The sequence below is a fragment of the Pollachius pollachius genome (assembly GCF_949987615.1).
Source record: "Pollachius pollachius genome assembly, chromosome: 4".
Classification (NCBI taxonomy): Eukaryota; Metazoa; Chordata; class Actinopteri; order Gadiformes; family Gadidae; genus Pollachius; species Pollachius pollachius.
This window is the reverse complement of record NC_136937.1, coordinates 909,172-922,612: the sequence shown is the minus strand read 5'-3', so window position 1 is coordinate 922,612 and position 13,441 is coordinate 909,172. Positions and strand designations below refer to the sequence as shown.

General features: G+C 43.4%; 1 protein-coding gene across 1 annotated transcript in view; it reads left to right on the top strand.

Moving 5' to 3' along the window:
- LOC307074788 (diphosphoinositol polyphosphate phosphohydrolase 3-beta-like) overlaps positions 1-3,926 on the top strand; it is an 18,110-nt gene extending 14,184 nt beyond the window's left edge. The window contains exon 5 of the mRNA XM_079735136.1: positions 1-3,926. This exon is cut by the window's left edge and continues 454 nt beyond it. The gene's annotated coding sequence lies outside the window, so the exon portion shown is untranslated.
- Positions 3,927-13,441: the final 9,515 nt, after the last annotated feature.

Here is a 13,441-nt window from a genome sequence, read left to right as displayed (position 1 = left end):
TGCTAACGGTCAAACGGACAAAACAAGGAGATGAGAGGAAGGAATCAAGGAAAGGAGAGGAAGGAATCAAGAGATGGGCTTGTGATGTGTTGAACGCCTTACAGGTTCATCTGTGAGAATGTTCTCGTCCACTTTGGTTTTTAGTCGCATTTTCTGACGGTAAACTCAAGATCAGCCCTCAACTTAAGATGATTGGTCGCTATGTGGGCTTTGATCTGTGAATGGACGTCGCCTTTGATTTATGAAAAACAACAAAAAACGGATGGCCTGAAAGTTATATTTATTAGTATTATAATCTCGGTAATTACCTAGTTATGAAGTATTTACTGATCCAAAATTGTTTAAGGTTTTAGGCGGTAAGTTTAAATTGACCTTTGTTAAGGGGTTGAATGGTGAGTTGGCAGGATTAACGAGGTCACCGTAATTTACTCTGAGCGGTGGGGGTCAAAGGTTAAAGGTCATGGCATCCCACTGTACTCGCCGCGGGCGGGGGGGGGCGCTACCTCAGAACTGAACTGATAACTGGAAAGTCGCTCATCGACAGAATGCCGCAGATTTAAGTCCACGCTACCGCGGTTAGCCTCTTTGAGCTAACTCGTCTGACAAGAAACAAACCTGACAGATGGGTCTTTGGTCCCTTTAACGCTCCACAAACACACACACACACACACACACACACACACACTCAAACACACCTTTAATCAGTTTATATATTTTCGCCCAATCCCTGACCTCGAGTCGGGAGATTGTTTGAGATGTATTTAACGGTGCAAAGTTTCTATCGCTGTCTTAAAATCATTTTTTTACGGTGATCACCTTAAATAATTGGATCCCTGCCGTTTCTACACGGCCAATGTGTGCGGGCGATTCCTATCAGAACTGAAGGGGAGATGAGGTCATGTTTTCGAACCCGTTTGATAGCAGGTTTACCCCAACATCTGGCCTCTGACGAACATGTTGTCACTGATACTACTCAATAGTACCGAGCTTAAAGTGCTTTGGACCTGGAATAGCCTACATCTGCATACTCACAAATATAATTATCTACAGGATCTGTTTCTCGTAAGCCTAATATCATGCTCTTGTTACAAAAATATCAATCAGGTTGAAAATATTGAATATTGAACTATTTAAAGAATTGGCTAATAGCTGTCTACTAATGAAGGGCTTGCCTTAACTGCTCTCTCCACTCTACGTGAATAGATTTCACCTTTTACAATTTTACAAGATTTAGGGATAAAAACTCAAATAAACATGTTATCTCTCAAACAGAAGCCTGTAGTTTAGTGGAGTTAACGTGCAAGAAGAGCGTTGTTTAAATACAGGCGAGGACACCGGTGTGAGGGTTTGTTTTTATATACTTGGGGGATTCGCCAGGTAACAGTCGTGTGTTGAGAACCTGCATATTTATACCCGGTCTGTAGAAGTCGCTTCTCTAACTTGAAAAACTCTGATTGCTGTACGAGGTCCAACCGACCGGCTTATCGTCTTCCAACTGTCTGGACTCAAACCCCTGCGACCGATTTCTATGCTGACCGATGAATGATGACTGAAACCTTTAACGCGGAAAATGGCTTGTAAATAGATTTGAAGAGAATTTATGTTGAGAGTATGTTTTAAAAAAAGAAATGTTGTGGAGATAGTGACCAGGAATGCACATCTGCAACTTGTCTTCATATTTTATATATTTGTTTTTTTGTTTTTGTCGTTTTGTTTTTTTAACAATGTACAAAGAAGGAAAGAAAGAAAGAAAAAGAGATGTGAAAAGATCCTTCTGGAAATGTGTTGATGTGTTGTTGATGATGAGTGGTTTGGATATGCTTCAAGATGATGGTTGCTGCTTGTGACTTGATGTAGAAAATGTCAATGTCAGAAAGAACCGCATTTTGAAGGATTTTTATAGGGAAGTGATCAGAGCTGAGCAATGAATGAAGAGCATTTCAGATCCAAAACAAATCCAGGGTAAACTCGATATGTATATGTGAATATGTAAACAATTGAGAAAAAGGCCATTCGAGTAACCATTGGTTTATACATATACGCTTTTGACTTATAAACTGACCTCACTTTTTAAAATAAGTTATTCCTCAAACAATCAACCATCCCGAAATACCAGGATTATTCAAATATACATAATTGTTTTTGAAATGCATAGCATATACAGAATGGTCTAGTAAGCTGTTTAGAGTATCGAAGGTTTAGGGTTATGGGTTTCTATGGTTTACCAGAAACGATGATGAGAGAGGATTATGATTTAAAAACAGAAGGTGTATGTGTGTTTCTACAAGGCAGAGATGTTTAGCCTGTTTATTTCACGAGGTGAAACCCACCCCCTATTGGTCAGTGGGCGCAGTGCATCAAAACAGACAACATGAGGCTGCACAGTGTCTGACCTTAACGGAGGGGTGAACTTAAGTTGAAGTCGATAAAGTTGTTTTTGTATTTATTATTTTTCACACACTTAGGGAGCACATCACCTCTAGACACAGGCTAGCGCCTCTGGACGTCACACTGACTCAAACGCGTTGGTTTGGTTGGATGAGTGTGAAGAGATTCAAACTCTACGTCAGGGGTCTCAAACTCAACTTACCTGGGGGCCGCATCAAGTATTCCACAAAAAAAAGCAGCACAACTGACCCAATCTAAGTTAATGATCGGGCTATAATAAGATCACGTTTGCTATGTAATCGCTGACAACACATTTCATAGCAGTTGGTGGAAACCGGGACATTTTAGCGTCCTTTGGCTTTTGTCGGGACTCAGGACACGCAACTAAAAATTGGGACCGTCCTGGCAAAACTGGGACATCTGGTCACCCTATCACAAGTGATAAAAAGCATGGCAAGCCACTCAGCAAAAATGTGCATTTGACAACCGCACTAACACTAAACTTTGATGTCAAGTAGGGGGCCACAAATTATCATCCTGCGGGCCTCAATTGGCCCCCGGGCCGCGAGTTTGAGACCCCTGCTCTACGTGATGTCCTTTAACGAAATGGAATTCGTCAAAAGTGGCATATGGAGCAAAATGTTTCCCAAAGCTTGTTGGAATTTGTTTGTAATGCTGGAACCAGATTTATGAGAAGGAAAAATAAGAAGAAACAATTTTATAATTGACATGAGACCCCTTTTATTTTGTGCATGGGAGAGAGAGGATGAGAGACTACAGATGTTACGTGAATCAACAAAATGAAAACATACTTGTGCCAAAAAAAATGTCAGTTAGTTTGGTGGAAAACGTAAAAATGTGCATATCCAGCCGTTTAACCTCTTCAACTCTAGGGTGCCCATATTTTGGGACTCTCGATCACTCTCGAGCAGAAACCTAAAACATATGCTGGGGCTTAAGAGGTTAACCCTTATTTGACAAATCAAATAAATCCTTAACCGTTTAATGGAATATTCTTTATAATTATGAACTAATAGAATACTTAACATTGTATGATTAAAAAAATTATGTAAACGATTGTCTTCAATCAGTTTTAATCACATAATAAATATTAACTTAAACATATACCACCAGGTCATCCACATTTTGAAAGTGTTGAATTCCACGTTTTCTTTCTTTTTCAGCAAAGAATGTTGTGCAACGCAACTGCCCTATATGTACTGTCTGTCGTCACATATCTGGTGGTTGTGCTTGAACCTATAAACCATTGAGATCACACCAAGCCCAGAGCCCAGGTTAGTTCATCCACTTGTGGGCCGATGTTCAGCTCTGTCTCATCAAAAGAGGGGCCCTTCTTTTAACACTGGCTGTGATAAACCGCTCAGCCATTTCATCTCCAACCCTTTGGCGACATCACACGTCGAAACGTGCCCCCCCCCCCCCCTCCTCCAGATGTTTGGTGCTGGATGGATCAGCCGAGCAGTTGGTACGGTCCAGTGGGCTAGCTAAAGCCAATCAACATCACAGCCGGTGGTACAAATTCAATGTATGTACAAATTAGTGTGTGCATTGTGCTTAATTGGAAAAGTTGGATTGAACTCCCCCAACCCCCCTCCCCCCTCCTTGCCTCTGATTGACGTCATCTGTATCCCTCCGCAGTCCGGTAATTTAGCAACCCCAGCGTATTCGGTTGCTAAGCGACGTGACGTCAACGACTTTGGTGAACTATTTCTCTGCTGATCAACTCTATGAATGATGACAAATACATTGGAAAAAGACACACTGTGTGAAGTTATTTTTTCGTTTTGGCAAGTAGCCATTACTAATAATAAAAATACCCTTTGGCTGAGCTGATGAGGCATCAGATAATCAAGTCATTTTAGCCTGAATACATAGGTAAAAAGCACCAGAGCAGGTTGCTATCACCATGGACAGTATCAGAACGATAACCTGTTGAACTAAATGGATGTGGTAGGCTACACCACGGGATGCATCTGCAGACCACTGCCACATAAATAAAGGTAAGACGCGATATTTATTGCTTAAGACTTGCTGGTGCTGTGGTGAGGTCTTTTGTGGTTTTTGCACTCAAGTGGTCGGCTGTTTTAACTTGCAATTGATATTCGGTGGTCAGTCTCTTGTTGACACAAAGTGACTTTTGGTCATTCTTGCTTTGCTTGAATTCTGGAATAATTGTGGGGGGAGTGCATGAGTTTTGGTCAGAATGCCTGATGTAGGCTAGTTTTGATGGAATGCGTGTTGTGAATTGAGATCAGCCAGCTCATGATGTGATACAGCCTTCAGCTGTGCAACAATTTTTTTTTTTCTTTTTCAATCTTGACTTTTGTAGTGCTGTGTGTGGCCACACTTTTGGCCCTTGTAGACTCAAACACGCAGTTGATTTCCTTTCCTAGCTCCTCTGGTTTATGTTGGTAGCTTAGCCATATCATGTCACGTTGTCACCAGTGGATACATGGAGCAGAACATAGTGGGTCATATGTCCGAGCTTTTTGGAAACGTTTTCTTCATAAAACGTGCCAGACAGATTTTGTCTACATTTTATTCCTTAGTAATTAGCTACATGGGTATGCCGTCGTTCAGAACCTTTCATTACCGGCACTAAAGAGAGAAAAAAATACTTCTGAAAATGCACTTCCGAATGCGTCTGTCCCCAGCACATTTCAAACCAAACTGACACCCAGGAGTTCACACAGATGTAGGATTGTGTGTGTGTGTGTGTGTGTGTGTGTGTGTGTGTGTGTGTGTGTGTGTGTGTGTGTGTGTGTGTGTGTGTGTGTGTGTGTGTGTGTGTGTGTGTGTGTGTGTGTGTGTGCGTGCGTGCGTGCGTATGTTTGTTTTCATGTGTGTGAGAGATATTTTTCGATTCATCTTGGAGACACGTAAACTGTTGGGCACAAATAACTAGTAAACTAAAGTGAGTTAATAGTTACGAAAGTGGTTCCCTAGCACTATAACATCTCTAAACAGACGTTTTCTTAGTAGTCCCGCCTGGACGGTCGGCCCAAACGCACAAGAATTCTGCGTTTTCACAAAGAAATCGTTTCTATGTGGACGGGGTCTAATGCACGGTGTGTATTTATATTTCAGTAGTTTTTCCCAGTAAACCAAGTTGCATCTTAATAGTTGACTGGCTCGTTTCACAGTCGTTGAACCACCTTGCAATACTGCATCTGTATACCTTTGAATCATATCATGAAACGTATGATTTCTAAGAGCTTGTCTGATGTTAATCTAAATGTAATTTTAATGACGCCATTATGAAAGTTCAAAGAATAACTCGTATGCTTCCTTACTCCCCCCTAGGGTCACGTGTCCTCCACTACAGCTCGTAAAAATCGAAAATAAAGATTATTCCTTGATGACGAACCTCCAAACACAATAAAACAACAGACAGACAGATTGTTAAAAAAGAAAACAGAAAGAACGGTTACCATCGGAAAATTTAATAATTAATGTAATATATTGTCAGGGATCCTGATTGAGCTGCAGTATGACCATCGACCAGCAGGGGGGGCAGATGGACTCGGAGTCCTCCATGACGTCATGGAGGTGGAGGCGGGATAACATGAAAGACCTGTGAAGGAGGAAGGAAGCCACCTGTTGACCGCCATGAAGGGGGCAGGGCTGTGCAGAGAACATTTGAGGGGCAGGGGCTCTGATTCAAAAAAGGGCACATGGAACAAGATGTGTTATATGTCGTCTTTATTTTAAATAATGTATTACCCTTGTTCAAACTACACTGTATTGTGTAATCTTACATACGATCTTACATAGTAGTATCCATACTATATTCCTACAGACAATGTGAAATTTAACATAATACTAAATCAATGAATTTAACCTAAATTTACAACTAAAAATTAAACATGGGGCCTTACATCAGACTCCATTCACATGAATAAAAAATGCAGCCATAATTCAAACCAAATGTTATTTTATATACAGTATTAATACTATAGAAAGGGCTATATCAAATATATTTACATAAAACTAAATCCACAATACTGTTCAACTTTGAATGAAACATGGAGCCTTGCATTAGACTACATTCACAAAAAGATTATCCATCCAATATGCAACAATCTGACATAATACTATGATTGAAAGAAAAATGTGAGCTAACTACTACAGAAATGAGAATGAGAAAACGTATTTTTTATGATTTTTGGTGAATATGTTAAACTATTAATTGCATGCTGTTTCACTATAATGCGTGACATCAGCAAAGTGTTACCTGTAGTAAGTAGCAGCCCCCATTGGCAAGAACTTCATCAGAGTAAGACCCCCCCCACCCCCCCTCATTGTTGTTATTATCCCACTGTCGCACGGAACTGACGACTCTGTCGACCAATCAACGGACGGCGTGTGTAGCTCAAACTTGCCGGCACCCTTTGAGGCGTCTCAGTTCCCCAACGGAGGAGTACTGCGAGACGACCACGGCTCCATACCGCTCAGTCCGGACCACGGCCACTTTTGCCGGTGGAAATGCGCCAGGTGGAGGGGTGAACTTTAGTTGCTGTCGATAAAGTTGTTTTGGTATTTATTATTTTTCACACGCTTAGGGAGCACATCACCTCTAGACACAGGCTCGCGGCTCTGGACACCACACTGACTCAAACGCGTTGGTTTGGTTTGGAGGACCGATTTTTTGGATGAGTGTGAAGAGATTCAAACAATACGTGATGCCCTTTAATTCGAATCGATTTGTCAAAAGTGGCACACTACAGCTCGTAAAAACGAATATAAGGATTATTCCTTGACGAACCTGCAAACACAATAAAACAAGAGACAGACAAATTGTTCATCTTAAAGAAGGAAACAGAAAGATTACCATCGGGAAATTTCAAGCAATATATTGTCAGGGATCCTGATTGAGCTGCAGTATGACCATCGACCAGCAGGGGGGGCAGATGGACTCGCAGTCCTCCATGACGTCATGGAGGTGGAGGCGGGATAACATGACAGACCTGTGAAGGAGGAAGGAAGCCACCTGTTGACCGCCATGAAGGGGGGTTATCAATTCTAGATCTTATACATCATGGCTCTCACTAACACACACACACACTTGTGTGTGTGTTTTAATTTACAGTTTCAAGTCAAAATGCAACACCACTCGGTGTCATACACCGCTGTCATTCTCTCGCCACGCAAATGACTCAACTGTCGTTCAGCTTCTCACCTGAACCCGCGGAACGGGGCGTCTCGCTTTAACAGAGCCTCTGGGAAAATGACACCGGGCGACGCCCTGAAACAAAGCATAGCAGCTTTACACAGCCCTGGCGCATTGCACTGGGACCGCGCACCTGGTCTGTCCCATAAAACACACACAGGTGGACGACAATATTCAACCGATACCGGAGAAGTGATGCCCTCAAAACAGGGGGAGACGACCAGCCGTCATTGACTGACACCGGGGGGATCCGAGATGGGGGACGAGGGTTGTTTCAAGTCCGTTCTCCCTCCTCAGGCCCTGGACGACAGCAGTCTGGCCCTGCCAGCCGAGCACAGCATCCTGAGCGCGGCCAGGTTCCACTCCGTCGACCGGAGCGTCCGGGTCCAGCTGCAGGTCCAGCTCACCCTGGCCCGCAAGGGGAAGAAGTCCGCCTCCAACGGTAGGCCATTTAGTCAGCGCTCTTCATAACACCTGCACATCAAGGTATGGTTCAGGTTGGGAGGCCTGCAATGGCGAACTCATAGAGAACGGAATAATAAGTATGCATTGAACTGTGCTGTAGACGAGCTGCGGTGGCCGTTTAACGTTGTTTTGCCATTATCGCTCCGGTGTGTTTGGGCTCAACAGCTCACAGCCAACACGCACCAACTGAATGGAGCGGCTTCTGGCCCAACAGGTTAATGAGTAGCATATCTTCTGTCTGTGTGTGCGTGTGTGTGTGTGTGTGTGTGCATGCGTGTGTGTGCGTGTGTACGTGTGTGAGAGAGTTCTTTGTAGATAAGAACAGAAACCTCAGGCATATTGCAGGTCTGTACTACATAGGAGGTATTTGTCAACAAGGGACTTTTAAATATACCATCGACCAAAGGAAGTATTTATTACAGTCTAGCGTCCCGTGTTTTCACGGTTCTAATAAACCAACCCCACCGTGGGACGATGCCTCACCGAATCCTGAACGGACATGTACGGACAATCAGAGGTTGCGTGATTAATACAAACTCAAATAAAGTATATGATCCCTCACAGAAACAGGTTAAAGCTGGAGCAACGTTGGGTTGAACCTGAATGCTTTCACATGCTCATCGCGACTAGTCGGGAGGGACATAAATCAGTTTTAACTTTTAAGTGCTGACTTATCTTCAATTGGATCAGCCTCCGCAGTGGCAATGAGTAATTAGCACGTCGTTGCCATTTGTGTGTAATTGTGTATGTGTGTGTAGGGTAATGACATAATTAGACAGTGGGACATGTCTTGACGCTACCACCAGCTAACCCTCTCCACCACCACCCAGGTAGCGTCCATCACGCCCAAAGGAGTGTGTCCTGGAGCTCAGACTACAGAGACGGACCGTCGCACAACAGCGTGAGATCCTCTCTCTCCTTCGTCTCCCTCCTCTTTTTGTTCGTTTCCTTCTTTCTATATATAGCTTTTTCTTTCTTTCATTCCTTCTTTCTTTCTCTCTCATTCGTCTTTGTTGTCTTATTCTTTCTTTCCGTCTCTCTCTCTTCCTGTCTTTCTATATTTATATTTTTCTTCTTTTTCTTTCCAATATCTTTATCACTTTAATTCTATCAATCTTTCTTTCTCTATATCAGTGGTCATCAACCTTTTTAAGCCCAAGATCTCTGACCTCAACCTGTGTGAAAGGCAAGATCTACCTATTGAAGACTTGAGAAAAAACAGACAGCGCAGAATGTATTTCCAATTTAAGGCCTTTTATTGAGTCTAATTGTATGAATACCATGTAATTCTTTGCTCAGCAAAACTAACTGAAAACAAAAAATAAAGCCATGTGCCCTATTTCCCATTTATAATATTGTACAACTGTATTTGCACAACACACACACAACACAGCAAACACAACACAACAAAGAGGAAAAAATCTACACACTTGCAGTGGACAGATACTAATACCCACATGGAAGTTAACATGTATGATTCACATTTTAGAAAGTGGAACTTTAATGTGTGCTAATAAAATTCTCAGTCAGTGCAATTAAGTTAGCGCCATGTCCCATCTAAAGCAGCATCACCTCACAACGCCATCTAAAGGCAAAACTCTTGCAGTCATGTTGCTCAAATTAGTGTGATGGCTGTGACTGAATACTGTCAGTGAGTGCCTTGAAGTTTGGCTCATAGCTACAGACAGCCAGCCTGAGACAGTCAGTGAGGTGTTGGTCTGTAAGGCGGCTCCTGTACTTTGATTTGATTATTTTCATTTGTGAAAACGCCATTCCACAAAGATAAGTAGATCCAAAGTAGGCCCTCACTCATAGTGCACATGCAGTGAGGAGAGGATACTTCTCTTTGCTGACCAGTCCCCAAAAGTCACTGTCCCTTGATCTGGTTTTCAGCTCTATGTCATTTTGCAAATCAACCATCTCCATGTCAACTCCACTTGGCAAAGCAAATACCTGCTGGAATCTGTCTGCTACCTGTTCTATATCAATGGGCAGGAATGGGTTTGAGAGGAATGCAACAAAATCTTCCATGACGTCTAACTCAACAAAACGCAGATTGAACTCAGTTCTCACTTTGTTCAGCTGGGCACAGTACTGCTCAGGGTTAAAAACATCCTTGTTTTTGATGGCGTGTGACATTTTCTCCAAGTTGGGGAAGTGGGTCAGCCTCTTGTTCTTTAGGTGTGTGGTCCAAACACCCAGCTTGGCCTTGAACCCATTCACTGCGCTAATCATGTGGGGCAGGTGTCTATCCTTTCCCTGCAGCTCGTTGTTGAGTGTGTTAAGTTTTGCCGTTAGGTCTGTCAAAAACCCCAGATCCAGTAGCCACGCATCATCGGACAGTTCCTCGTGCTCCTCGTTCCTTGTTGACAAAAAAGTCTCAGGTAGCAAGTCAACAAATCACTGCAACACTTTGCCGCGACTCAACCACCGGACTTCAGTGTGGAGAAGCAGGTCTCCGTATGCGGCATCGAGCTCATCCAATAACGCCTTGAATAAGCGGTGCTGAAGCGCTTTTGCTCTAATCGAGTTTATCAGTTTGACCACCAGTGTCATGACATGGGGAAAAAGTCCAAGACTTTCCCAACCAAGGCCTGTTGATGGATAACACAGTGATAATCCATGAATGCGGGAAATTTGGGGTCATTACGGCACAGCGCTAAGAAACCTGCCCGCACACCTCGCATTACCGGGGCCCCATCAGTAGTAATGGCAACTACTTTATTAATGGGGATGCCGTTTTCGTCTATATACTTTTTGAACTCCTGGTAAATATCCTCACCTCTCGTTCTCTGGTTGTAGAATCCTGGAAAGCCATTCTGACGAATACAACAAGCTGGGCTGTGTTCATTACATCCAGGGATTCATCGAACTGTAGAGAAAGCTATTCACAGCGGGACAAGTCTTTTAATACTTGTCGATCCACGTCCTCTGACAGTGTATCGACCCTCCTTGTCACTGTCGCAGGGCCAAGCAGTACACCACGAAGTGCAGTTCTAATGTCGTCTTTGTTTTTGAAGTCGTTGAAAACTGTCTCTGCGGTGATGGCCATTGCTTCTTTGATTAAATCTCCATCTGTGAAAGGTTTCTTGTGTTTAGCTAGCAGGTGGCTAATGCAAAGGGTTGCTTCAGTAGCAGCCTTATTTTGCGTAACGGGTTTTGTGAAAAGCGATTGCTGGGCCTTCAACCCCGATTTCAGCCCCTCAATTTTTCTTGCACGGATTGCGCTCTTTGGGGGGGGGTAGCTGTCTTTGAATTTCGAGTGGTTGGTGTTGTGGTGCCGTTCCAGGTTTCCTCTTTTAGAGGAAACCTGGAACAGTGCTTGTGTTTGGTGGCATAACATGCACACACACTTGTCTTTCACTAAAGTAAAAATAAACTCCTCTTCCCATTCTGAATGGAAGTTGTATGTTTTCGTCTTCTTTCGTGGAGCCTCTGCCATGCTAGCTATCACCAGAGAGGCGTACCGTAGCAACAGGCCAATATTGACGTTCGCGCCCCATGCCCTACTCTTCTTTAATCTCATTGGTCACTTAAATCAGACACTGTTAAATGCAGCGCTGCTACACTGAAAAAAATAGTAGGCCTCCAGAGAGGGAGAGATGTGCTATACTTATTATGAAAATGTATCATGCATAATATAGGATATTGTGTATTTATTTTTCTATTATTTTCGGGATCTACATGGAAAGCCTCAAAGATCGACCAGTCGATCGCGATCGACGGGTTGGCGACCAATGCTCTATATCTTTATTTCCTCCAATATCGCTTTATCGCTTTATATCTATCACTCTTTCTTTCTCTCTATCTGTCGCTTTTTATTATATCACATTAGTTATATAAAATGAATGCAAATTATTGGTGTAATCGTTTTATTGGAGGGTGTTATGAAAGGTGAACCTATCAAATTGCTCCCTCCCTTACTCTGCATCCTGGAAGAACCAATCAGTTGCTTCATTCCACGGTGAGGCCCCCCCCCCCCAGGTCTCTGTCTGCTTTGAATAAACTCAAATGCAGACCGCGGATAAACTACGCGCTCAAAAACTGTTCAGCTTCTGTTCCTCGTGAAACGAAACATCGTCACAACTCACCTCCTGGTTCCCCGTGTTGGATCGATAAAGAACCAAAGAACCTTTACCCCCGTTTGATCTATTTGAGGGCTGACCCTCCCGGGGGTGAACCAGGAGGAGGAGCAGGAGCAGCAGGAGCAGGAGAAGGAGGAGGAGGAGCAAGAGGAGGAGGAGCAGCAGGAGGAGGAGGAGGTCCAGCCCAGGAGGGGGCTGTGCTTCGAGGGTCTCGACGCCGCGTCGGCCGTCAGCGTGGAGCTGGACGCCCCCAGGGGGGCGGAGCCCGGGGCCCCCGTCCAGAGGGCCAGCGCCGGGGCTCCGTGAGGATTTAAAAAATAAAGTCCATTTTATTCAAACAACTGCACATGGAACAAGAGTTGTTAACATTAGGTCCTCTTTATTCTAAATAATGAATTCCCCTTGTTCAAACCAAACGCATCGTGTAATCTTCCATACGATCGTACATCGTGGTATCCAGGCTATATCCCTACAGACGATGGGGAGTTTTACATGATACTAAATCCACAATTTAACCTGGATGTACAACTAAAAATGAAACGTGGGGCCTTACCTTGCCACCGTTATTCAAACAAAATGTAATTTTACATACAGTATTAATGCTACAGAAAGGGTTGTATCAAATCGGACATAACACTAAAGCCTTTTCTGAATCAGCACCCCTGCCCCTCAAAGGTCTCTGCACGGCCCTGTTGCCATATTGTAATACAATACTGGGAATATACAATATAAATATTGCGTTGACACAATCGTAGCAGAATAGGAAACAATGCATATTTGTCTATCCAATGAGCTCCAATGGGCTGAACTCACAATCCCACAGAGTCATGCTGTACACCTATAGTTGATACTGCAACATTGTTGGAGTTCTGAAAATACACCAATGTTACCTATCTTGGCAAAACTCACAGTACAGTAATGGCAGTGAAGTACAATGAAAAACACTGCGGTGAGAAAATGTTTAGACTTTCTTTCGGGGGATGTAATGATGAAATCAGCGCACAAGTACAAAAAGGTAACAAAGCAAATGTTTATTTGTTACTGTAATACAGTAAATGTTCAGCTGAACTGACGGCAGAAAAAGCTTTTCGTAGGCCAAAAAAAAAAAAAAAAAAAGAATATAAATGAGGTGAAACAGATGTAAATGTAAATCAGTCTGTACCCCACCTCCATCCTGATCAGCCTCTCACACCCCCCTCACCCCCCCTCCCCAGTAAACCTCACGCACCCTTCATGTGTGTGTGGGTGTGTGTGTGTGTGTGTGTGTGTGTGTGTGTGTGTGAGCGTGCGTGCGTGTGTGTGTGTCTACAAC